Genomic DNA, 27,943 nt, shown 5'->3' on the forward strand with positions numbered 1-27,943 from the left:
GATTAAATTTTAATTTCAATGATTACTCTAAAAGTCCTTTTCAGAGTCTAAGTCTTTCTGTTTTTTTTTGGGGGGGGGTCTTTTTTTTTTTTTGTAGATTCCCTCCTATTTTATGCCTTTAATCATTTTACACATTCTCATTTTATACTCAATCACTTTGATTCTTTTTCTATGATTTCAAGGTCTGGATCTGTCCTGTGTCTTCTGTCTATTATCATCCATGGGGAGACCATGTGAATGAGAAGTTTGGGGAAGATAAAAGCCTCCTCTGTCATCACTCAGCCTGCCCCACCCCCTTCATTTCACCTCATTGCTCACAGATTGGAGCTGTTCTGCCCTGGGAGGAGAAAAAAGAACAAAGTAGTCTTGTGGCTCCCAGGAGAATTTTTTTCCATTAGAATAGACTAATGTAGTAATGATTTGGGAGGATGGGGGCACCAAACATGTTTCCTTTCATGTTCTCAGAGCCACCCTCTGCCAGGCCCTCCCTCTGTCCATTTCCTCCAAACATTCTGACTTGCATTCAATGAGGTGGGGGTCAAGGCCAACAAGAGCAGAGCTGGCTAGCTCCGTCTCAGAGGCCTCTCCCTCTCTGAGGTGGGTCTTCCTCCTTGAGCATTCCTCTGAGCTTATATTAGCTAGTTTGCTTTCAAGCATGATCCTTGGCAAAACTGAATTAAAAGAAATCTACCTTTGCATTTCCCCTATAATTTTCTCCCTGTTATAGAAAGCACAGTAATAACTGTCTAGTGTTAACTCTGAGTAAGGATAATTTTGTTAAATATTGCAATTGATGAAAACCCTCAGACCTGTTAGTGTACGATTCCAACAGCAAGGCTGTCTGGTTTGCAAATGCCCTGTGGTCCTTCACCCGTGTGCATCTGACCATACTCATGCTGTGGCCTTCAGCCAACAAGCGCCCATCCACCACGGAGTAAAAGATTTTCCAAGATCAGTGAAAACATGTGGTGCTCAGAGCAATTTTGTTCTACAAGGTTTATAAGTCTAGGCCCCCACCTAGGCTTTTTAGTCATAACAGACTTTCAGTGTAGGTTATTTCACCTCTGTTTTCAGTTTCAGAAAATAAGGAACCTGAGATTATATCACCTTATTGACAGAATAGACATTTTCCCCATCAGCCCTACCACCATGTCCTTGACCAGTCACCTAATACCTGTGAGATGTCTTCATCTCTGGAAATCAGATAAGAAAGCTTCTCACTCCGAGTTCAGTGTTTATCTTACAAGGTATCATCACTGGCTCTTGTCTTCTGGATGCACCCATGCCAGTCTTTACAGCCCTCTTGGGATTCCTTACAACTGCCAGCTAAGGCCTCTGGCTTCAGATATTTTCTGGCCAACCCTGGAATGAAATTATACTGGCTCTATTATTTTCTATTTTACACGCTTTCATAAGTTCAGATAAATAAACATTGGTGTCCACATCATGCAATAGAAATATGTGAGCCATAATGATGAGCCACATATGTAATTTTAAGTTTCTTAGCCACATTAAAAAAATAAAAAGAAACAGGTGAAATCAACTTGAATATATTTCACTTATCCCAATGTATCCATAATTTTATCATTTCAACATGTAATCACTATTAAAAACACTAGTAGATATTTTACAATCTCTTTTTCATTTTAAGTTTTCAAAATCTGGTGTTTATTTTGCCTTTCTAGAACATCTTTATTCAAAGTGTCTACATTTCAAGTGTCTATAGCCATATATGGTCACCATCTTCGATAGCACAGACCCACCGACATACGTGCAATCCAGATATGAGAGGGAGATACAGTCCATAAGGTCATATCTCTGAATGAAACACATTTTGTTTGCTGATTTGCCATAGGAAATAAAACATGTGATCAAAATGACAAACTTGAATTAAAGAAAATAATTCAGCATGGATTTTGCCTAAAGATCTGTGCAACTTTTTCTCGAGAAAGTTAAGATAGTTGACCTTGGCTACAATGCTTAAAGCTGCACAAATTACTTTGTACATTTTTAGTTCTATTGCCTCATTATCAATATATGAATAAGTTGTGTACATGAAATGTTGGAAAAAAATTTTAAAAAGTGAACTTTTGGCAAAAGGTAAGGAGAACTATATTGGAAACCAACATGCCTTTCATTTTAAAATATAAACTAAGTTATCACTACAACTGAGCCAGAGAAGAGGTTTAGTGTTCCTTTAAGCAAGTTACTTCTGAAACAATCTCTGTTTTTCTTACCTAAAAATGATGGTAGCATATCTACGCAGATAAAGTACTCAACACAATTCACAGCTCTTATAGTCCAGCTACAATTATTTTATTATTTTCATTAAAATCAGGAAGCAGATCATAGGACAGAGACATAGACATGTGGCCTAGGTACTGGAGATTCATTGACAAACAGTCTGCATGATGGAGTTAGGTGGAGTTGGGGGTCTAGGGGAATAGGGGAGAGAAACAGCATCTCAGTAAACAAATGTATAAGCATAGATTGTGGTACCTGCTAAGAGAGAAAAGGATGTGGTGATGGGGAAGGATAATATTTACCTTAGCTAGAGGTCGTTGGGGAAAACTTTTCTGAGAAACAGCTCATAAGTTATAGCCTTACAAAAAATAAATAAATAAATAAAAATAAATAAAAAAAAAAAAAAAAAAAAAAAAAAAAAAAGTTATAGCCTTACATGGAGACTAAGGAATGTGGTCCAGGCCAAGGCCTCTCAAGAGTGAAGAGAGGTAAGGTGCTTTTAATCTTATGGCTTCTGGGTTGTTAAAGAATAAAACCAAGACCAACAGAAGTTTTAGAAAAAGAAAAAGAAAATGCTAAGTTTATTTACTCACCATGATGGAATACATAGACTATTTTGCTAGAGGTGGGGCAAGGGATGGGAAGCAGGGAGGCAGGGTGCCCCAAAGGGAACAGGCTCATGGTGGTGGTGTTAATTAGGGATGGTAAATTGCTCCCTGGGTAAGGTGGAATAAGTCCACAGGACTGTATGTGGATGATCATCCTATAATTTTAATGTTTGCAGTTAACAAATTAACATTTTAACAAAAAGGAGACAATGTAGTGTATTTATGCTATTCACAAGACAGTTGTTGCATTAATAATGGATGAGTAATGAGTTCACACTGTAACTTGGTAATGGGCCCACATGTCAAGTGATGTGATGAAAATGTTCTTTCATTCTTGTTGATGTGTCTCTGTCATCCTCTCCTCAACCTCACTGGGACAGGTTTGAATTTGCCAAATGTGTTTGTGAGGCCCAGGGCAAGAAGGTAAGACTGGGCCAAGGAGCGCTTGTCCCAGCTGATATAGGTCCCAGGCCAGAGAGGGCTCCAAGCCAGGGAAGAATGAAAGGAGGTGAAGAGCTCCTTACTCATTAGGACTCACAGTACCAGCTTCCCCTCCTGGCAGGAGGGGCCTTCCCCATGTCGGGCTCCTTCCCAACCACCCCAACTGAAATCCGCATACTGATCAGCACCACAAGAAATTCCTTCCCTGGTACATTGTTGTCTGAGAAGCATGCCAGCCTTGGTAAAGACTCTGAAGGGCCCCAAGGTGCAGTGGGATGGCACTGGAGCATTCCTAAAGAACTGTAATGTTATCTCTATTCCAAAGATTTGTATTACTGGCACATGGAGAAGGTTGACTGTTCTCCTTGGAAACCCAGCCTATGTAAAGGAGAGGTGACAATGCAGGAAGGAAGTCTTGTTGGTACTTTTTCTTGGATTCTGTTGCCTTGGCAGTCAGAAAGAGAGGAATGGAAGAGAACCAGTCTAGATCAACATAGCAGTTGCTCAATCTGTCCTTGTTAATAGGTTCTGTGCAATTAATTTGATAATCACTTATGTGATGAGAGGAAAGTTAAAAATCCAGTCTGATGCCCTGTACATACACTACCAGGCTATCAAAAAATATTTCCATGTATCGTTGTAGGTGGTATATGTGTGGATGTGCACATGTATGTGTAAATATACATTTAATGAGTATTTGATATTCTTGTATTTCGGTATTATTGGCATGAGATCACTGTTTTTAAAACAATGTAATTCTTGAAGCTATTTAAAACATAAGTGTGTAAAATCTTTTCTTTTTCTGACAGTAGTTTTGGGGTAAGTTAGGAATTTTCCAATTTCAATCTTTAAAATTGATGTTTGTTAACTAAATTGTATTTCCAAATTCGTTTCTTAGAGAAGTGATCCCAGTGTTTAAAAAGGAGTTCAAGGTTTCTAAATACCTTGGGAGTTTGTCATTATGTAGACAAAACAGTCAGGTCACTGGATTTTTTTTCCCACCAGGATATTTGTTGTTACATGAATTTCTCAAGGAAAAAGTTCTATGAATGGAAAGTTCAGAAATCTGCAATATTTGTCCTTGTCAAAGTAGGTCTGGAGAGACCCAAAACAACAAGGTTAACATTCACTTTCTTTGTTTAACTAGATGATAGGATAATTTTATTCTGTTTATTTATTTATGTATAATGGGAATGCTGAAGCGTTCACATACTGGCTTAAAAAAAGCTTCATGTATTGGACAAAATTTGGAAAAATTTCAAAAGTACCAAAAGAAACATAAAACTAGAAATTACCCATAGTCAAATTACCCATAGGTGATTATTGTTAACATTTTAGTCTGTTCTCTACCAGATTTTTTTTTTTATTCTACTCTTTTTGCCTAGTGATAGGACTGGTGAAAATGTTCTGAGTTATTAATTATTACAAGTATCTCTAAATATATACAGAGCATTTCATTGCAGGTTGGTACAATAACTTATTTAGGTAATATGCTTCGGTTGAATTTGGGGGGTATTTCCACTTGTTTAGACATAAAGCTACGATGGAACTCCTTGAAGATGAACATTTCCTAAAGTCATATTTTAAATCATTATGTATGCAGATACTTTCTTATCAAATGTCTGGTTTTGTGCACTTCTGAATAAGACAGCAAGGTAGCATCATTCTTGATTAACAGTTATGTGTCTGAACCAAGAAAACTCATCAAATTAGTGGAGGAAGTAGATTTAGAATTGGGAGTTCTGGTTATTTGGGCTTTTGAGTAGGACTCTTTCTTACCAAAATGTCCCAGATGATAAAAAAAGGAGTATCAGATATCACTGTTATTATTTAAATAACTATTGGAGATAAGATTATTTTTAAAATGCTTTGGCTATTCAGAAAGAATGATTTCTAAAACTATTATCCTTTTACAGTCAAAACATCAATGCAATACTTTTATTTACTGAAGTAGTATTTCTCTCTGCCATCTCAAAAGAGTTGAACTCATTTCCCTGTTGCTTCCCCTGCTGATCTCCTGGAACACAGGTGTTCCATCTTATTCCTCTTTTTGGTTCCAGCTCTTGGCAGGACACTTGGGATTAGTGGTCCTCAATGAATGTTCATGGAATTGGACCAACATTTTATTCTAAACACTAAAACTAAAAAGGCAGTAAAGGATTAGGAGATTCTTGAATCCTGTGGCACAAGAATAAAAATGAAATGTTATTTTTCAGGTGAAATGTTGAGTGATTCACTCATTAATTCAGCTAGATGCTGAGAACAAAGGTAGATAAAACCCAACATGGTCCCTCCCACCTTTATGGAGAATGCCCCCAAATGTGGACCTTTGATAAGTACACAGACAATAACAATAAAATTAGATATGCTATCACAGGAAAAATGCAGAAAAGCAAAATTTGAGTGGAATTGAGAAGGAAGTATAAAGATTGGCTAAATGTACAGAACAACGAACATGTGGGCTTTATTGTGTAATAGCAATAAATTGTGTGACAACAATGGAGCCAGAAAGCAGTGAGATTTCAATGGCTTGAAAACAGCTTATCTTCAAAGGAAAGTACTTGGAAATGCTGGAATGATTGCAGAAAGCAGCATGTAGAGTTACTGGCGGTCTTCTCCCTGCTTCCAGCCTCCACCCCCGCTGGAGCTCTTATCAGCATTCGGTAAGCAGTGCCCCAGAGTTTACACACATGGACGAGGTTCTCCTTATTTTGCCATGTTAGGCCAAAGCAATCCTGCAATCCCTTCCAAAGAGCAGAAAACAAAAAACCAAAACCAAACGAAGAACAGTACTGTATCTGAAATCTCATGAGATGAGGATCCTATGGATTGGAAGCCAGACTACAAGTGCCAACACTCTCTCATGTCCACATCCTCTGGAGAAGACCACATGGTGGATTGATCAAGTACTGCATGTTCCTGTGGCTGGGCCCATGAAACCTTCAGGGATTCTATTAGTTGTGACCTACTCAGGCCTTTCAGAGATTGAGCATTCAGAGCCCACGTGACCCAAAAGAGTAGCATCCCCAGACCCCAAGAGAGCAGTAAGGGAGACAAACACATCTGAGGCGTCCTGCCATCCAAGAGAGATCTCGCAGAGCAACAGTAAGCCCCCCTCATCCTGTGTCAGAAGAAAATCACAATCGAGACAATGTGGGGCAAGTCACTTGAATTCCAAGACTTTCCATTGCCTCAATCATATAATGTGGTAGAGAAACCTTTCCCTCCTATCTCCCCAGAAGTCCTATAATTGAACACATTTTGCATTCTACAAATGCCAAGTAGTATTGAGACAGGAATGAGTTTCAATATCAGAAAAGCAATAGTCCAAATGTTTCTTATACTCATTTAATTCTCCTGTTATTTTGTGACTCAGTATCAACTTCCTGGAATGTATTAAGGAGTTTCTTATTTTCAAAAATATTATTCAGTGCATTCTTTGCTGCTGGTATTTTCTAATAACATTATTTGGAAACATCAGCAGAAATGGCATCCTCCCTGAGCACGGTCCCCATTACAAAATGAAGATCGTGTTTACCTTACACCACCCCATGTAAATACTAAAACTAAAACTCATCCAGTGATTTCATCACTTTTATGGTGACTTTCCAAATACCTCACCTAAAATACCTGTTAATTACAGAGATAATTCTGGGGAACATTTAGTAGTAGAACTCTGGTCCTTTCTTATCTTTCAAATATAGACTTTTTGGCATGGGTTTAAGAGAGACACCATGCAACCTGCTTTGGCTCACAGCCTCCCTCAGATTCCATTAATGTGTAATCGGCAGCCACAGGGTTGAAAGTGTAAATTCACTTGGTGCTCATTTATTGAACACCTCAAGTACAGTGCACAATGCTGAGGAAAGTCTCGGAATATCTTTTAAAGGATGGCTCCTTGGGAAGTTTGATAATGAAGCCGTTAGAACTAGTTATCAGACTAAGCAAAAATGTTTCTTTCTATGCCGATCTTTTTTTCCTAACAATAAAAGTAATATATGCCTGTTTGTGAAGATTCAAGATATATAGATAAGTACATTTTTAAAAGCACTCCTAGTCAAAGAACCCAGCAGTAGCCAGTGTCAATCTTTTGTTATATTTGTATAAAAATGAGATCATATGGTGTAAGGTATTTTGTATCCTGCTTTCTTGACATTATATTATTTTTTTCACCTCATTATACATCATTTAAAAATGATTACATGGGCAGCCCGGGTGGCTCAGTGGTTTAGCGCTGCCTTCGGCCCAGGGCCTCATCCTGGAGATCCAGGGTCGAGTCCCACGTCGGGCTCCCTGCATGGAGCCTGCTTCTCCCTCTGCCTGTGTCTCTGCCCCTCTCTCTCTCTGTGTTTCGTCAATCAATAAATAAAATCTTTAAAAAAATAAAAATGATTGCATACTATTCCATCATGTTTATATACAACGTTTAGGTTTATTTAACCTAAATTTTTGATATTATAAACAAAGCTATGATGAATTCTTGCCCATGCAACTTCTGTAATAGACTTATATAGTAAAAGTATTAATTAGATCGACTGCTATAGTATTTTTTTCTTTTTTTATACCACAAATTTTACTGGTCCAATGATAGACACAGGTTTAATAGTGGTAAGCAAAACAAGAAAACCAAATCAGGTCAAATTCTATCATGTAAATATAACTGGAGATAATATTTTGATATATATTCTATCATCTTTTTTTACTTAATCCAAAATATGATTTGGTGTGTGATGTGAGCCAAGGATCTAAATTTTTAAAATTTACCAAACTAGTCAATTTTCCCAACATTAGTTTTATAATAATCTACCCGTTCTGCCACTGACTTCTAATGATCCTCATCTCTGCTCAAAAATCAATCAAAAGAATATCTTGAACAAAGCCAGGGTTTTCTTAGAACACAGAGCTGATGATGAGATGCATGGCTAATGCCCACAAATAAAATATGGGGTTACCAGTCATTTTCTTTGTTATAGACCTAGAGTCAGCATAGCATTAGATAGATTTAAAGAGTCCGGCCTCAATCAGTTCACCATTTCTCAGTGCCCCTTCATCCCTCACTCTTAACTCTACATTTGGAAGGCCGTAGGCTCAAAGACCCCCAGTAGTTATCACTGTAGGCCATCCCATTGGTTTTAGATCATTGCAGACATTTGGAGACCATGGGCCATTACAATCAATGTGCCTAAGAGCAATTTTTCTTCTCTCGCAACCGCACTCCATCTATCCCATCTCTTCTTGCTTCTCTTTATGACCTCCCAGCAGGTGACATTTGGGCCTAGAACCTCTTAGACTTTTTTCTAGGTTTTTTGAAGGCCAATCTGGTTAAATCATGCATCAAAATCCAGTTGATTTCCTTATGTCAAGTTGAGCAGTAACTTAATAAGCATTATCGTACAGTCTCAGTAGATTGTGTAATAGCTGCATTATAATATCAGAGGCAAAAATAGTTGCAGGAAAAAAACTGAATTGAAATAAAGAAAAGACCTTAATATCCATAAAGGGGGTAATGGAAGAAAATGTTGGAAATTTTGACCTACACCTATTGAAACAAAATACTACCTGGACCCCTCTGGAACCTCATCACACATATCACTCATGAACTTTTTTCACTTAATCAGGTTAGCACAGATGCAATGTGTTCAGTATTTTCTGACATAAAAACAGAAGACTGATAGCAATTACTCTTAACATCTACCCACTAACACACTGTAAATGATTTACTTGGGAATCTATTTCAGTGAAGTTCACCTTCAGAAAGTAGCAGTCAGAAAAGCCTCACAAAAGCCAGACTTGTTTTCACATGTGAAACTGCTGTGCTTTTTCATTTGGATAAATCACTGACTTGGTCTAAATAGAGTGGGCTCTTTGTTGTTGTTATTATAAGCTTTTCTTGGCCTAGAATTTTCCTGTTTATTCACTGTGAAGAAGAGCAGTGCTTTGTGTTTCTAACACTGGAGTGGCAGTTCCTAATTCTGTAGGCACATTGAAGGTGACGGTGTCCATCGGAACCACCACAATGAGCCACAACCAACAGGTGGTCTCCAGGGGTCTGCATGTGGGGTCTTCTGGAGATGTACAATTGAAGAAAGTTGTACATTAGAATAAAACTAAAGGCTTCTTAATTCCAATAATAGTTTCCCCCTGAACTCCTGAATCCATCATCTCTCACCATTTTTACTATCAGAACCCTTCTCCATGAGCAAAACTTTTTTACAGAGACAAACTTATTTGAGCAGGAAGTTAGAAAGTCCACCCTTATATAACTCCCTCCACCTAAGAACTCTCTGAGTGGCCCTAGCTAACTTGTTGAGCTTTGTTTTCCTTATTTGTAAGAAGGGGATAATAATAGGAACCTGTAGGTTCATCTAGATGATAATGATGAAATACGATAATATCTATAAATGTCTAGCACTGTGCCTGGCGTGTTAGGAGCTTAGTTAAGTATTGCTGATGGTTGATATTTGGCAATATTTGACCAAACCATCATCCAGGTTTTTATCTACTAGAACCCAGCAGCCAAAAGTCTTTCAGTTTACTTTCCAGGCTCTTGTTATTCAACTGGGAGATCAGTTGGGCTATTCATTTTTAAACACGGGATGCTGATGATATCACAAAGATTTGTCGTAACTTTTTATTTCAGTTTACCAACAGGAATAAACACAAATTAAATTAGAATGGTTCCTAATGGCACTGTATTCACTGACACTGGATTTTTTTTTTCTTGACACTGGATTTTTGAAAGATTCGACTTTTGAACCTATGTGAAGTCATTTCTGTGTAAATAGATTCTCAAGGGTTATGTGTTTCCAAAGGAAGTAGAGTGGTTCTGTTTGTTTGCTTGCTTGCTTTGCCATTTTTAAAAGATTTGCATGTACATATATAAACAGCTTGAATTGTTCTGCTTAAAATAAGCATTTGGGGCTGAAGGGCTCAGAATAACAGTGACCAGCATAAGAACGGGGTGAATCTGGGAGATTTCTGAGAAACTAATGGCCCAGGAACCTCTGAAATGTTCCAAGCAGAGACTGAGCAGAGTAGTATGTGGGAAGAGGAGAAACCCAACTCAGAAGGCTCGTTGGAATCCATTGACTTCAGACTTTTGATGGGGCCAGGTAGAAGATTGACTCCAACTTGGTGGTTATCAGACTTGGCCAGGAGGACCTAAACACAGAGGAGACAGTCTGTCCAAGGTCGATAGGCGGGTAGATGGAGACCAGGTCACACCAGAAAACAGTGCAGTGGACATCTGCTCTTTCTCCCTGACCTCTCTCCTGTCCCCCTCTGGTGGCAGTGTGTTGATTTTACTTGAGGGAACTAGCATCTCTTCATTGCCCAGGGCGTGGGCACATGACCGAAGCTGAGCCAGTACATGCCCTCCCCCAGGAATTTGGATCTTCAGCTGAAAATGCAAGGAGCTTATTCATCCTGACAGCAGGGCCCTGAAAAACTTTCCGTTAGTTTTTATACCTTGATCCTCACAACGGCCCTGAGGCTGGTCTTTTCTGAGGCCTGTTTATTTAACTTGTCTTCAACTTCTGTGTACGGCCTCATGTCATTCCAACAAATTCCTCTTTTATCATTGAGTTAGCCTAAATAATTTCTGTTGCTTGCCACCAAAGAACCCTGGCAAGGATTCAGGAATCCAGACAACAGTCTGGCCAGCAGAATTGGTGGGTCAGCACCCTTCTCCTCTAGCCAAGAAGCCTCTTATGTTAACATGTGAGGAGAGAGTTACCCTCAGGAGCAGCAGATTCGGGCCGGCAGGTGCACATGGGTGAACTCCTGCTAGGAAACCCAGCTGGCAGTTACCCAAGATGGACCAGGGGAATGTGAGAACTGACGTGCTGGTTAATCATTGCCTCTCACCAAATTATGAGGCACTTTCTGCCGTGAAAGTCTCTCATATGAGTGCCAGCCCAGGTAAAATCAATATCCATCAATCTATAACAGAAATGGTAACTGTGGGGGTACCTGGGTGGCTCAGTGGTTGAGCATCTGCCTTTGGCTCAACTCATGATCCTGGGGTCCTGGGATCGAGTCCCACATCGGGCTCCCTGCATGGAGGCCTGCTTCTCCCTCTGCCTAAGTCTCTGCCTCTCTCTCTATGTCATGAATAAACAACATCTTAAAAAAAAAAAAAAAAGAAAGAAATGGCAACTATGGAAAAATATCTCTTCCCAAAAGATAGGACTTGGATTAACTACTTGACTTACACCTTCATCGAGGTCACCTCGTTTGCAAGCTTGGTTGCAGCCCTCTGATTGCTATTCTGAGCCTCCAGAGAATTTACAGTCCTTGCCTTTTGTACCAGTAAGGATCTAGTCGAAATGTTTGCTGCACTCTATCTTTTCATTTCAACATTCATTTCTAAGTCTGTTGTCATAAAATATGTCTTTTCACTTGGTGAGGCCTGCCTTTTCTTCACCAGCAATATTTGTGGGGTTTTTTTTAGCTCTAAATGATTTAACTTGAACACATTTAAAGTCCGTCACAGAACCAAACAAACCACATAAAGCATTTTAAGTATATGTTTTTTAAAAAATCCTGTTTTTTTTTTCACTGTTCACATTTTGGAAAAATTCTCTATAAACTGGTGTACACATTCCTGACCCTTACTTTGCAAAGCTGCCTCACTGAACTTTTGACATTAGGTTGACTTTGTTTTTTAGAAGTGGATCCAGTCAACCAAATTGTAAAAAATAAAGAGCTGCTGGCCAAGTGCAAGGTTTAGTTGATTATTGATGAAATGAAGAATGGGTAGCTTGAGGTGATTTGCCACAAGGCTTTCAGTGATTTCCCTCTGGTAGTACATGGTGCTGTTAGTAAACAAAGATCACATAAAATCTCCATGTGGACTGGTTGACTTCTAGCTGTCGAGAGAAAAAACAGTCCTACAAAGTTGTGTTTGCTCTTGTATATATGGCAAATCAGTCATTACTACTGGAAGAGCAATATAAACGTAAGTTTAAGGTTTCGTGTTCAAAAAAAAAAAAGATTTCATGTTCATCTTCAAATATTAAAGAGATAAATTTCATTTCCTGTGTCACACAGTGCACCAGGTTGCCCCCGTCCCCATCATCATATTATGTTTCCATCTTTTATACATATTTAACCCTTTTGAGACCAGAGGGTGAGGCCCTGCTCCATGGGTCCTCACAGAAAGGGTGAATATTCCATCAATGGACAGGGAAGAAGTAAAAAGAGAAGTGCAAGTTGGAAGGAAAAGCCTTAGACCAGTTCTCAAGCTTTAGACTGTGTAACAGTCCTTTGTAGAGCTTATTTTTAAATGCAGAGTTCCTGACACAATCCTCATGGTGTGGCCTGGGAATCTACTCATCACACCACAGATGATTCTGGTATAAGAGATCCTTCAAGCTCTCTTGTAGAAACACTGCCTCAGACTGATGGGAGAGAGGGGGTGCCTGCCTCTCTGGGGGCCTGGAGCCCAGACCTCTGAGCCCCTGAAAGAGTTCCCAGAGTTAAACAAGTCAGCCTCTCCTGCAGAGGGTCTGCTCCACAATGGGCAGGGAGGGCTCCAGTAAAATAGGAATGGACTGTACATTGTAAATCACTGTGGCTAGTTGCCTGTTTGTTACTCCTGTGGTAAAGATTTGGGGAGGAGAGAGAAGGAAATATTTGGTATGATTTTTGCCATATGTTCAAGCCTCTTCTGTATCTCCATAATCCTGCTGTTGTTAGAATTGACTGCAATCAGGCATATGACATAGTAATAAGTCAAACAATATTGGCTCTTTCGATGGTGAAGTTGGTTGATGATGATTGTCCAACGGTGATGACTGTGATGACACCATGGTCTCTCCAGCCCTACTAGATATTAAGGGCAGAATATGGTATCAACCCCTCTCCCTCAAGGCTGGTTGTTTAGGTTGGTATCAATGCTTCTATTCTCCTTGCTAGCACAGTGGCAGCTCACAGTGAGAGACCTCCCAAGGAGAATTTGACTTTGACTCCAAAACAAACTACAGAGTCAAGCCACTTCTTCTTCCTCTCTATCGACGTAGGATGATCTTGAATTGAGTTTTATTAAGGGAGCAAGCAGGCTCCCCTATTAGTAGATTTTGATATGATTGGTATCCCATGGGAGGAATGGAGACCATCCATTTTTGAGAGATATTCTATAATTTGAAATGTCCTTGTTTGAGGACACGAGTGAAGAATATGAAAGGTTCTCTTCCTAATTCTTTTTCACAAGTCAGCTTTGAGAATTGTATTAACATTTACCTTACAGATTCACTTTGCCACAAATTTATGTTAATTATTTGGTTGTGTTTTAGACAATGTGAAATAGATACGCATCTATGTTACACGTTGTATAACAATTACTCTATTGTGTGAAGGGCCAAGAAAAATACAATTAATTTAATTGGAAACAAAAGCTAGTGTTTGGTCATCAGTGTCATTCCTAAATAAAACAGATGCATTTTAGGAAAGGCTCCAGGAAATCATATATTCAAAAATCCAACTGTATTGTTAAATTAACTCCTATCTTCAAAGGAATTTTGAATGCATCAAGAAATAAGCATTTACAAATCAGACCTATATTTAGTATGGACTGTATCTTTAACACACTTGGCAGGAAAATTAAATAATATATCAATACCAGCAATCTAGAGCCAAAATGTGAAAATTCAGTTCTTGACGATATCATACTTTTAGGTGCTGGTTAATAGGACAGAAAATTCCACCTGGAGCAACTAAGTTAGAATCTCCTTGTAACAACTCCTCTCATTGAAGATCTTCTCACTTATTAGATATTACCCAGATATTTGCAGTATGCATGGCCAAACTGTAGGTACCTGGCAATGCATTTCTTCTATCTTGTAATCAAGATGCCTTAATGTCTTTAAAAGTTCAGAATGCCGTAGTCAGGATAACAGAGTAATTCTCCATCTTCTTCATGAACCAGGGATCCCAGCAACCATTCAGATATTGAGTTTCCAAGTTGCCAAATGGGTTTTTATGTAAACTGAGAAAATTGGAGGAAGGATGGGAGAGAATTTGGGGGAATGATGGCAATCACACCACGTAACTGGGATGAGACTGGTGAATCTGGCAGCGCTTTTGCAGAAATGGGCTTTGTTTTTTTTTATAATAAATTTATTTGTTATTGGTGTTCAATTTACCAACATACAGAATAACACCCAGTGCTCATCCCGTCAAGTGCCCCCCTCAGTGCCTGTCACCCATTCACCCCCACCCCCCGCCCTCCTCCCCTTCCACCACCCCTAGTTCGTTTCCCAGAGTTAGGAGTCTTTATGTTCTGTCTCCCTTTCTGATATTTCCCACACATTTCTTCTCCCTTCCCTTATATTCCCTTTCACTATTATTTATATTCCCCAAATGAATGAGACCATATAATGTTTGTCCTTCTCCGATTGACTTACTTCACTCAGCATAATACCCTCCAGTTCCATCAGTAATGGGCTTTGAATGGTATGGCCATGCCAAGGAGAAAATATGGCAGCAGGGAACTGCTGTGTATACCAGCTCCCTGCAGGGAGCCCGATGCGGGACTCCATCCCAGGACCCCGGGATCATGACCTGAACCAAAGGCAGATGTTCAACCACAGAGCCACCCACGTGCCCCAGGGAACAGAGATTCTCCTGATGTCTCAAGAAACAAGTTTTTTTGTAGGTATACACACCTATCAATAAGAGAAATAGGAATCTAAATCTTGAGGCAGGTCTCATAGAAAGTGGAAGTTACTGTAGGAATATGCAAGTTTAGTGACCAAGTTATCCCATTGTCCCTTCAACAGCAGGAATTATAGCAACTCCATACCCATTTCTGTTTCTGTCATTGCTGCTCCAGATAACCAACCACCTCCTCCTCTACCTTGTGTGTGTCCTCTCTCATGGTTTCTGTCATTCACACCTTCTACCAGGGTGGCTCCCCTCTGTCTTCTCTCTGTTGGTCTGGGTTCCCCTCCCACTACCAAGCACCCAATTCCCCACTCCAGAGAGAATCTTAATGGTCCAGCTAATCATACCATCTTTGCCTAGCTTTGGGGTCAGGGCATAGCACAGGACAATAGACTCAGCTGTGCCCAAGGATTCAGTCCATAGTAAACTCTCAAACAACAATCCCTATCATTTTACTTTCATGGGGTCTTAATGAGAACAGTGTCCCCAAATTACTTCTTTTTAAAAACTAAAGTAAATATTTAACAAAGCCAGAGGTTATCTGATTGTTCTGCTCTAATAGAGAAGTATTTTAAGCCCAAATCTAGCAACTTTTCTTTATAGGAATCCTGGCTCCTTTCTCACTGAGTGGTTAAGGGACTTTATTTATTTTTCTTAAATCACTGTCAGGACTAACATGGGAATTTTTTTAGTACCTGGAGTTAAAAAGTGATAACTCTTTGGACATAGTACCCTTTCTCTAGGAGATTTTCAGTCCCAATTCTGTTCATAAGCAGATATTTAACTCAGAAAAAAAGGATCCCAAATAGCCTTTTCAAAGCTCAGCGATCCATTGTGAGACATTGGCTTAACACAAAATACTTTTACATAACCCAAGCCACCAAGAGGGATATCCGGTCGGCTATTTTTAAAGCCCTCTCCCCCACACCATCTCACGTAACAGAGTTACACCAGTTTGCTTAGAAAATTGGCACAGGTTCTGCAATTCATGAAATGAAAACCCAAATGAAATGTTTATAACTTCTTTCAAACCGGAACCTTTTTCACTTAGTGTGCTACAATACCAAAAAAATAATAACAACTTTCAGGATTAGATACATATATGTGTATGCGCAATATAGTTTTTTGCATCGATATGTATACATATGGTATGATGCATTGGGTTTACTATATGAATATTTTTCTAATTAATTTATTCAACAAGTATTTAGAGAACTTTTATTGTGGGCCAGGGGCTGTGTGACAGGTGGGGGCCTGAGAGTGAGGAAGGTAGGCCTGGCTTCTCAGAGCTTCCAGTCTAGTAAGAGCTGGGAGTTGCAGTGTCATACAATAGACAAGGTGGTGGTAGAGAACACTTGCCAGAGAGGCACATAGAGAAACACAGAGAAGGCCTCCCCAAGAAAGTGATATCCATACTGAGACCTGGAAGGTGAAGAAAAGCCAACCAGGAAGGAATGACAAGAAGAGCAGAAAGAATCCAAGTATCCATTACATTCAGTAAATTTTTCTTTGCATCTTAACTGATGTTCACTGTTGTAAATGAGTTGAAATATTCATCAAACCAGGATATTTTGGAATAAATTTTCATCTTTTACTACAAGATGCATGCAAGTCTCTGTAAAGCTAAAAGCATACTCAATGCTTCTCCCTTGCTGCTGCCCTATCCACCTCCTTAACTCCGTTCTCCTTCCTCTTCCTCTATCTCTCCACATCCAGGCACATTGGCCCTCTTTCTGGCCCTCCGTCCAGCATGGACTGTTCTCTCTACTAAAAAATTCTTCTCTCCCATCCTCCCTGGTTAATTAAAAATAAAAAGTGTGATGATTTTCAATTAAAAAAGTAATGTGTGCTTAATGAAAGAAAATGTGCTAAATTCTGAAAATTTGAAAGGAAAAAGTCAATCATAGTTTCTCTGCTTTAAGACAATATCATTAATGTTTTTACTATTTTCCACTAGCATTTTCATTATATGTAGGATATTTTAAAAATATATGTAAAGATATTGTGTATATGATTCTGTGGTCTTTTTTTCTTATAAAAATAGACTCTTTAAATAATAGTATGTGGTCTTGAGAACATGTTTTAACGTTCAGCCTTCCTTGGCTGCTTCTTTCTTAGTGGACACTCAGGACATTTCACATTTTTTATTACTGTAAATGATGCTGCTATAATCATATTTGTATATGGCATTCTGCTTCTGATTTACGATTCTGCTTCTGTAGAAGTTCCTAGAAGTGGAAATGCTATGTCAAGGGATGTGAATGTTTAAGATTCATGATATATACAAAAGACCCATTTTTTTTATTTTGTTATGGAAAAAAAAAGTGAGAAAGCAGGAGATACAATCAGTTTTATGAAAGTGTTTTGAAAAACAGTCCACAAAATCACTCTGCATCAGCACTATAATAAGTGTTGAATGGTTCTATCCAAGAAGCATTTATGGAGCACCCTGGTGGCCAGGCCCATATCAAGGATTCAAAAGCAAAGTGTGCCAACGGGGCTGCAATAGATTGCAGTGACTCAGCAAAACACAGTTATCAGATTTCAAAGTCGGCCTAATAACTCATCTTGGAGACAGATGTGGCTAAAATTTTACACCCTTGGCTTCAACTTCAAGAAATTTCTGTGTAATCCTAACAGAAATTGACTGTGAAATCTCACATAACTTTCAACGGAAACCACTTTCTTATTTTGGTAATTGGAAAGGCTAAAAATAAAGATTTTTTCATAATTCATTTCTGAAACACTAGGAATAGTAAGAACCTAGAATAATGCTAATGCTCCTACAAGGCACAAAGACATTGGAATAAGTTTGATCATTTCTTCTAGGGCAGTGCCCTTATCAGAAACTGGGTAATGAAGGATGCCTGGGTGGCTCAGTGGTTGAGCGTCTGCCTTTGGCCCAGGGCGTGATCCTAGGGTCCCAGAATCAAGTCCCACATCAGGCTCCATGCATGGGGCCTGCTTCTCTCTGCCTATATCTCTGCCTCTCTCTGTGTGTGTCTCTTGTGAATAAATAAATAAAATCTTTTTTAAAAAAAATAGGTAATGAGAGTCATGGAGAGTTAAAAAAAATCATTGAAGGAAATTTTTATTTGCTTAAGTTTCTCTATGTATCATTTCTTCATTCTGAAACACACCATTTAGAAGAAAGAATTAGTTTGCTCTAAATTCAAGTACTGATTTTAATTTCTTTGGTGATAGGATGAAAAGCAAGACATAAGAGTATAAATACTAACTTAGATTATACGATTCAGATGCAAAATGTGTTGACTCCCATTATTTCAGGTCCTGACAACCTAAGTCCTCCTGAAGAGCTTGTCAAAACCTAGTTATGGGATTATAAAGAAGGCTAAGTTTGTGTCTGATTGTAATCTTGCCCTCTATCATTTTGTTGACTATCTTCATGTGTGTGTGTGCTGTTCTGAAAGGTTGATGATTTAGTCACCTTTGACTTGCTCATTTCATTTTCTCCGGGACCTAACAAGGGAGTAAGGATAAGCACCAACACCAAATTTGAATTTTTTTCATCCCTTCTTGCTACATATATCTCAGCTTATTGTGGGGATGAAATGATGTAGCAGATATGAATGTACCCCTCTTGTCTTGGGGTGGATATCAGAATTGTGAAGCTTTCAAAACTAGCAGTAGTTGTCACTGGAGAGAGACTGAGTGACGGTCCTCTTCTGTGACCCAAACCCTCAATCTCTGAAAGTGTCCCTTTTTCTGGGACTTAGCTGTGTGTGTGTGTATGGAAGGGTCAGGGATTGAAGTGGCCTGGAAGAAGAGAAGGCAGATGTGTCCTCTCTGTGGGTGAGAGTGAAGAGTGAGTAAAGGATCTCTGATAAATCAAGTTGACCACAATAAGGAAGAGTTTAGAGCAATGTTGCTTAACCTTCCTATAACCTTTTTAGCTATTTATACAGCTAAAACTATAAGAACAGTTTTGTTTTGTGGTTTACTTTCCATCTTATCTTGGACCACTGCTATTATAAAATATGATGAAAATGAATTATAAGAAAGTAGAATAAGAAAGATATTAAATATAAGCCCAAACATTTTGTTTTAGATTCAACCGGCATATTTAGCTCTGTCAAATTACTCCAAACTTTCTAAATCATTACTGTCAAGTTCTGTATTTATTTAATTATGAGCAGGTTAAGAAACTGCTTTGACCCATGTTTTAAATTACACTGGTTTACAGGGCCTGAATAATGCAATTAATTATTAACCTGATATGCAAACTATCTCCTGAATACAAAAATACATCTTTTCCAGTTCTCATAAAAAAATTATAAAAATAGACCATAATTTATGACAAAGAAAAGCTGATGGAATCCCACAAACTCTACAAATAATCAAAACCTACTCAAAAAAAAAAAAAAAAAAAAAAAAAAAACCTACTCACCATGCAATAGAATTATAAACAAACATCAACAAAAAGCCTACTTGTATATTTTGAATCTTTCTTCTAAATGACTCTTAGCTTAAGAAGGAAGTCAAGATCATAATGGCACGACAGTTAAATAAATTTTGATAATAAGATGAGGAAAAAAATCCTATAGGATGTATCCAAATGTCCTCTGAGGACAATGAATAGCTATTTGTGTCAGTCGGTATCCCAACAAGATACGTGCGGCACATTCAAAACCAGATAATTTGAGCAGAGTTTATTTATGGATAGACTGTTTACAAAAGTGAGGTCCAGGAAAACTATTAGAGATAGTATGCAGCCAAACTATTTCCACCTCTGCTTCCTTTCCTGGAACTCAGGAATACAGTGGTACTGAGCTGGCCACTAGATGGAGGGGTGCAGGAAATACAGATACTGACCCAGGAGCTCAAGGCAACTCGGCAGTAAGGGAGCCAGGACAATGAAGACCCTGACCTCATCCACCTCCCCCTCCCTCCATCTCTGTCCCAACACCTGACATCTCAGGAACCCCTTCTGGTGGAACCTGGGCTGTAGACCTCATAGTCAGCCTCCCAGGACAGGGAGCAGGCTGGAAGGAGGTCCCGGAGTTACAGACCAGAGCTGTAAATCACATTCTTAACAAAATAAAGAAGACAAATGTAGTAAGCCATCAACTCAAAAAGTTTCTTTGAAAATGCAAATATGCAGAATTAAGTCAGAAGGAAAAAACAGCTAAAAACATAAAAGTGTCAATGAAAATAGAAAAAACTGTAAATTCATAAATACAGTAGATAGGTCTTTGGCAAATGTTGAAGTAGAAAAATGTGAGCTCATCTAATAAAAAAAACAGAAACATTATTGATATACAAAATAAGAATGTGGAAATAACAACACACACAAGTGAAAGTAAAAATAGTTTGAATGTTCTGTGCTGATTTGAAACATAGATGACCTGGAGTGATTTTTCAATTTGAATATATATTATCAAAATTAAGAGAATTTTATAAGAGAGTTATTAGAATTATTAAAAGAATGATTAAGAGAGTTAATAGAATAAGCCAATAATCTTGGAAGAAATAATAAGGTTCTCTAATAATTATCCTCTAAGGAAACTCTTACCTCAAAGTTGTCACAAGTGTAATTTTTCTCCATTTCAAGAAATAGTTAAGCTTTGCTATTAAATGGTTCCAGGACAGAAAGCAAAACCAGTGTCCTAACTCCTTGTTTCCATTTTTGTTGTTTTACAAATCACCATGAATCAATTCAAAACTTGAGCAAGATATCGCAGAAAAAAATAACAGGAGTATTAATCCTGTAAGTGCCCTGATGAAAATGTCCTGAATAAAACATTGGCAAAATAAAATGAAGTAATAAAATAAAAACAGTACAGTGTATTAAAAAAATAATAAAACGCCAAGAACAAGTCCTATCAAAGTGTCTGCCTTCAGCTCAGGTCATGATCAGAGGTCCTGGGATCGAGTCCCGCATCCGGCTCCCTGCTCAGCAGGGAGTGTGCTTGTCTCTCTTCCCTGCTCATGCTCTCTCTCTCAAATAAATAAATAAATAAAGCCTTTAGAGAAAAATAAATTGACCATGCTTATAGGTCAAAAACGAAAAACAACTTTTCCCTATAGGTACTAGAAAGCATTTGAAAAACTTCCAGTCACTTCTTCATTTCTCTCTCTCTCTCTCTCTCTCTCTCTCTCTCTCTCTCTCTCTCTCATACACACACACACACACACACACACACACACAACCTGGAAGAGTAGATATAAGTGGATCATATAGCTAACACGTATTATGCCTGCCTACTGTATGCCAGGCATGGCGGTAAGCATTCCATATGTGTTCATAGAATGTCCCTATACTCCCATGAGGGAGGTTACAATTATTCTATTTTACTAATGAGGAAACGACAGAGACAAGTGAAGTCATGAGAGTGGTGAATGGTAAAGCTGGCCTGTTAGCCTGGCATTCTGGCTCTAGAACCCTGGGTGTGACCATTCCATTATATTGTCTTCTCCATGTACTTTGTATGTATGAAAGTACTTTTTATGCCCAGGTGAAGAACTGTCAAAATGCCAAATATCTTGGAAATAGCTCCTTTTTCAAAAGAAAGAAAGAAAAATATAAAGAAAAGAAAGAAAGAAAGAAAGAAAGAAAGAAAGAAAGAAAGAAAGAAAGAAAGAAAGAAAGAAAGAAAGAAGAAAGAAAAGAAAGAAAGGAAAGAAAGAAAGAAAAAGAAAGGAGAAAGAATAGCATCTGTTTCCCTCTTACCTGTGTGTTACTGAGACCCAGCTTGTTGGCTTGTCTTTCTAAAGATTTTTGCATTTTTCTCTTGGTCAGAATAGATTTGATTCAGTTCTTAGCTATCTATGTGGGTCATCTTCTGTAAGTGATAGCGGGGGCAGCTATCTTTATTTTATAACCCCTGATGGCATTGAAACCAAAGTCTGGAACTGAGATGTTTGTTTCCTGAATCAAGGTTTAATCAAGCAAACTTGGATTTGTGAATGGCCATCAGTCTGATTAGAAGTAGGTATTTAACCTCAAACATTGTTTTTTTTTTTAAATTATCACAATGCTTGTCTAAAAATTTAACTATAGTGTATCATTGGACCTACAGGGGATCATGCTAAGTGAAATAAGTCAAACAGAGAAAGGCAAATACCATATGATTTCACTTATGTGTGGAATTTAAAAACAAAACAAACAGAAACAGACATAAATACGGAGAATTGGTTATTGCCAATGAGGAGGGCAGGTGGCAGGATGGGTGAAACAGGTGAAAGGGATAAAAAGGTAAAAATTTCCAGTTATAAAATAAATCATAGGAAAGAAAAGTACAGTATCAGAAATACAGTCCGTAATATTGTAATACCTTTGTAAGGCGAGGATGGTAACTAGACTTATCACAGTGAGCATTTCATAATGGATGTAATTGTTGAATCACTGTGCTGTACACCTGAAAGTAATATATTACATGCCAACTACAATTAAAGATTTTTTAAAGAAATAAATGGAAAATAGTCTATAAAAACAGAAATATATATATAATGTATCATTTATGAAGAACATGAACTGTTATGTCAGCTAAGTACTGTTTCAAATGAGCTAAGGAGAATTGAATATTGTTACACATTATTTGTTTTTTTCACATTATTTGTTATTTAAATGAAGCACATGAAACATAGGCATCATTTTTTTGAGACAAATAATTTTTTCTTTCCTTCTTTCTTTCCTTTTTTCTTCCTTCCTTCCTTCCTTCCTTCCTTCCTTCCTTCCTTCCTTCCTTCCTTCCTTCCTTCCTTCCTCTTTCTTTCTCTCTTTCTTTCTTTCTTTCTTTCTCTCTCTCTCTCTCTCTCTCTCTTTCTGTTTCTTTTCCTTCTTTCAAAAATGTATTCACTTAACAAAAACTCCAGGCCATGTGCTAGTGCTGGGGATAGAAGAGGAGTGGGCTCAAGAAATTCCCATCACAAAGAAAAAAAAAAAAAAAAGAAAAGAAAAGAAAAGAAAAAAGAAAAAAGAAAAAAAATTCCCATCACAATGATAGATTAGGAAATTTTCCAAAGTACTTCCAAAACTGCTATAGTGAGGTAAACATTAAAAGTTAGGAGAGAAGAGCTCTGGAATCCTAACTAAGGTCAGGTTCTTACTGGGACGAAGAGGGAGAGGGAGAAAGAGATGTGTGGAGAAGGAAGAGGAGAGAAATTTCATATTTATGAGAGTCCCCCCCCCCTCTTTTTTTTCCATGTTAGAAGCATTTCAATTTTATATTGAAGACAATGTAGGGGTTTAAGCAGGGAATCATCATAGATTTACATTCTAGAGACAGTATGAAGGGTGGCTGGAAGGAAAATTGACTGAAAATCATAGGAATTGGAGTGATCCTACTACATCCAAGGAATCAAAACAAGGGCCTGGGACTTAGTACCCCACTCGTCCTATCATCCCTTCATTGCATGCAGGCTGGCCCACCAGGGGGCTATGACTTTGGACAAATGACTTTGCTCTCTGAAAATTTAGGCATGTTCACAGAAGATCCAAAATAGTGCTCACCACGCTTGAAAATAAAATGACTAAGGGCACCTGGGTGGCTCAGTGGGTGAGTGTCTGCCTTTGGCTCAGGGTGTGATCCTGGGGTCCTGGGATGGAGTCCTGCATTGGGCTCCTCACAGGGAACCTGCTTCTCCCTCTGCTTGTGTCTCTGCCTCCCTCTCTGTGCTCTCATGAATAAATAAATAAAAATCTTATTAAAAAATAAGATAACTAAACTGAGGGGCTATTTTAATATTTTCCTTGTATATAAAAGTTTTTTCTCTATTCGTTGGTTTGTTTCACACTGGAGAGTACCAGTTGTTTTTACTCTTAGCTAAGAACAAAGTGGAGAAAAATGAGTTAAGGAATAAGAATTCAGGCTCAGCACAGAGAAGCACATTACCAGTGAGTGAAGACCAGTCAGCATGGCAATGGGGCATCTCAAAATAAACATCTTGAGATGTTTATCACAAGAAAAATTCCATGTTCCTCTGGAGGACTTACCTTGGTAATTGCAAACTCAATATTTTTATAATTAGGTTAGTTACTAATTTCCTTGTCTATCTCGCCCACCACCACCTCCATTCTGTTGTTTCGATCACTGATAGAAGTTGGAAATTTTTGCCTGTGGAAATTTCTACCCCTGGCACACCATCAGTTGAGGAAAAAAAATCAAGTATTTTAGAGATTTAAATATAACCAGATAATCAATGCCCTGTTGTATTTCATTTTGGTTCAGCCTACAACTATGACTGGATCAAAACAGATCTAAAGGATTTATGTCTAATCTGAAGCATTCCAAAGAGATTGATTTGAAACTTCCCTAAAGTCTCTGAAAGTACTCAGCTGGAGAAATGGCTCAGGGTCAGGCTTAATCCTCCGCTTCAGTGTTCCTGAATTGTTGCCCACAACCCAGGAAAACAATCCCTGGCATCAGAATCACCTGGGGGAACTTAAATATGCAAATTCCTGGGCCCAGCCCAGATTCACTGAATCAGAATGAGGACTAGCTGTAGGGAGCAGAAGTTCAGAAGGCCTTGTACTTTTGCCTTGTTCCCTGGGTATTTCGTATGCACATAAAAATGTAAAAAAAAAAAAAAAATCTAGTATGAAAGATGGGTCATGCCCTCAATGATTTTTAGAATAGATAAATTGAAACAAGTACTTCCATTTTTTTGTGTTTTTTTTAAGATTTTATTTATTTGGGTGGGGGTTGGGGGTGACTGGGTGATGGGCACTGAGGGGGCATTTGATGGGATGAACACTGGGTGTTATGCTATATGTTGGCAAATTGAACTCCAATAAAAAAATAAAAATAAAAAATAAAAAAGATTTTATTTATTTATTTGAGAGAGAGAGCATAGGTGAGTGGGGCAGGGAGGAGCAGAAGAAGAGGGAGAAGCAGACTTCCTGCTGAGCAGGGAACCTGATGCAAGGCTGGATCCCAGGACTCTGGGATCATGACCTGAGCTGAAGACAGCTGCTTAACCAACTGAGCCACCCAGGCACCCCGAAGTGAGGGCTTATCTTACATATTATATATTAATTAATTAATTACATCGCATCTTTATGCACAGCCTTCAAGGCACCCTATTTTATAGGCATAGCAGAGTTTGACCTTGTCATAGAATGCTGAAAGTAGAAGGTGCTAGTTGAGGTGGCTTAGACCAGTGTAAGGAGGCTGAAGATCAAGAGGAGTGAAGCCTTTTCCAGAAGCACATGAATAAATGCTGGCAGAGCCCGACTGTGGGCTCAGTCCTCCCACCCTACCATCTTAAGACATTTCTTTTTGTGATTTGGATAGTCATGGGAAGAGAAAGAGCAGACACAATTTTCTATCTTTACCTAGTGTATATATGCATGTGTAATTTTAAGCAGGAGCTGTTTTTTTTTTTTTCTTGTCTTTAATGTAAAGCTACTTTCCATTAGGATATGGGATTCAAGCATTTACAAAGTCTTCCCTGGGTGCCAGCAGTCCCAGGCACCTTCCCTTCCTCCATTGTCTCAGCACCAGTTCCACATAGGGTTGCAACCGGTGATTGTTCTCTCCTTGATTCTCATCTCTTCCATTCTACATCTGTGGCTCGTTGGAGGCTGGTCCCCAATGGGATTTTTTTCATGGTTCCAAGCACAGCCATGGCACACCATAGGTGCTTAAAGAATGCATGTAGATTTAATAGTTACCCATTTTCAGAAAATAAGAAAGACGATGGTGGATGTTTCTAATATACACAGGTGCTAGGACTTACAAAACTCCCCACACTCACAAAACCACTGATAGCGGGCCCTTTGGTGGGGGAGATGAGGAAAGTCTTTTGCCCTATCCCCTAAGGTTTCATGCCAGAGGCTTGTGATTTAAACTGACAAAAGATAAATTAACAGAAAAATAGCATACAACTATTATGTGATGGTAATATTTTTACATGCACAGGGACCCCACAGAAGTGAAAAATCTAAGGAAATGTTTAGACTTGGGGCTTACATACTATTTTAACAAAAGGCAATAAATTGGGATGCCTGGGTGGCTCAGCAGATGAGCATCTGCCTTCAGCCCAAGGTGTGATCTCAGGGTCCTGGGACTGAGTCCCACATCAGGCTCCCCAGAGGGAGCCTGCTTTTCCCTCTGCCTATGTCTCTGCCTCTCTCGGTGTGTTCTCATGAATAAATAAATAAATAAATAAATAAATAAATAAATAAATAATCTATTTTTTAAAAAGGCAATAAATTATAGAAAAGTTACTGACGGGGAAAAGGGGTTAGGCTTCTAGGCGTGGTAAATATGTGCGGGAAGCTAATGGTAGGCAAGAGTTACTCATTAAGGGTTATTTATGCAGACTCACCTCAATAATGTCTCTGTTGCTGGTGGTTGAGGGTTCTCCTCTTCATGGTATGGAGTTGGGGAGAAGACCTTTATAAGGGAAATACAGAGGTTGCTTTGAGGCAGATCAAGGGAGGGCAGAGAGCACATCCTATACCCTCTATCTCTTTTGTTCTCAGTTGCCTTCACCTCAAAATAACCCTTCTACCAAAGTGGGTTATTTGGAAATGGCATATTCTGATCTCTTTCAGCAACATAAAGAGAGCTAAAATGTCATATGGTCTAGATTGTTAGTTCTAGAAACCTGTGCACACCCCAAAAGCAGGGTTCTCTAAGAAAACTAAAAGAACATCTTATTTCTCTGTGTGTTGCACTTGTAAACTTGTTTCTATCATCAGCTGCATGATGTCCATTCACAATCATGGCTATGGCTTCAGTTTCCTACTGCAAAAGTAGCATGTCAGCTTATTTTTCACTTGGGTTTTGTTTGGTTTTTTTGTTGTTGTTGTTTTGTTTTTTTTTTTTTTTGCATTTTTTTTCTAAAATTCTATTATGGAAATTTTCAACCTTGCAGGAAATGTAAAGAATTTTCCCCTTACATTTACTTAAACTTAGGTTAGGAATTGTATTTTTCACATTTAATTGTAATGTAAAAATCATGAAACGTCTTACTTGTTTTTCAAAATGGTGTTGCTTGAACAAATGCATTTTTTAAAGTTGATTTGAGATGTTATCTTGATAAATCTGTATTCTAGAGCTAAATAGCCCAAGTGAGTCACCCAGGTACCCCTCTCTTGGTTCTTTCTTTTGGGATTATGTCCTGCATTGAGCTCCATGCTCACCAGAGAGTCTGCTTGAGATTCATCCTCTCCCTCTGCCCCTCCCCCTGCTCATACACTCTCTCTATCTCTAAAATAAATAAATCTTAAGAAAATAGAAGAAGGAACCGAGAGAATAAAAGTTGAATAAATTTGACTTAGTATCTGTGTAAAGACCAAGGGAATATTTTCTGTGGAAAAAAAAAAATCTTCCCATTTACAAGGTCATGAATAGTTTTAAGACATGAAACATTTCCACTGAGAAGGAATAAAAAAAAATTTCCTTGTTGGTAAAATGTTGACAGTAGTATAATAGGAGCAACATAGTTGAGTAGGATCAGAAAACACAATCAAAAATAAGATAAAAGAAAGAATGAAGTAAGAAAAAGGAATGAAAAGAAAGAGAAAGGAAGGAAGGAAGAAAACCCAACATATTTTAGGTTGAAAAGCAAATAGTCACATCCCAGACTCACATTGTAGTTGGGGCTGTCCTCTCAGTGGTTTCAGTTGAAATCTGAAGGCACAAAAAGAAGAATGGAAGCAGAGTATTAGTTTCCAGTTGACCTTGATTTCAATAGGCTGTGAAATCCAAGGTGTGGGGTCCTGTGTTTAAAGAAACAAATAGTTCATTCTCAAAACTGAGAAATACCTGATGTTACTACAGGCACCAGTGAGAAACAACTGTAGAATAGAAAGGATTCTAAATGGAACAAGAGATTTAAAACCATTGATGAGAGGCAAGCATTCCAGTTGGATATAGTTCTCCAATTGAAATGAACGACTCCTGTCTATTGGAAACAGATAACCAGGCTCATTTTGTCCAGAGCACCATCTAACCCCAAATGAGACATTGCTCTAGTTGGCCATTACTTGTTTTGGCAGATCCTTCAGACCACAT

General features: G+C 38.5%; 1 protein-coding gene and 1 long non-coding RNA gene across 5 annotated transcripts in view; one reads left to right on the forward strand and one right to left on the reverse strand.

Annotated features, from left to right (window-relative positions):
- The window catches only part of COL4A3 (collagen type IV alpha 3 chain), a 130,429-nt gene that overhangs the window by 5,863 nt on the left and 96,623 nt on the right, over positions 1–27,943 (forward strand). The gene's annotated exons all lie outside the window — the stretch shown is intronic.
- On the reverse strand, positions 76–27,914 carry LOC102151715. Of its 4 annotated transcripts, none has more exons than XR_005378760.1 (4): positions 27,695–27,914; positions 27,519–27,559; positions 26,250–26,317; positions 76–1,362 (listed from the first exon to the last, which is right to left on the reverse strand). It is a non-coding gene; the product is annotated as an uncharacterized LOC102151715 (long non-coding RNA). The 4 variants fall into 4 exon arrangements; XR_005378761.1 differs by lacking the exon at positions 76–1,362 and adding an exon at positions 9,911–10,454; XR_005378762.1 differs by lacking the exon at positions 76–1,362 and adding an exon at positions 11,849–12,163.

The sequence above is a fragment of the Canis lupus genome, chromosome 25 (assembly GCF_011100685.1).
Source record: "Canis lupus familiaris isolate Mischka breed German Shepherd chromosome 25, alternate assembly UU_Cfam_GSD_1.0, whole genome shotgun sequence".
NCBI classification, from domain to species: domain Eukaryota; kingdom Metazoa; phylum Chordata; class Mammalia; order Carnivora; family Canidae; genus Canis; species Canis lupus.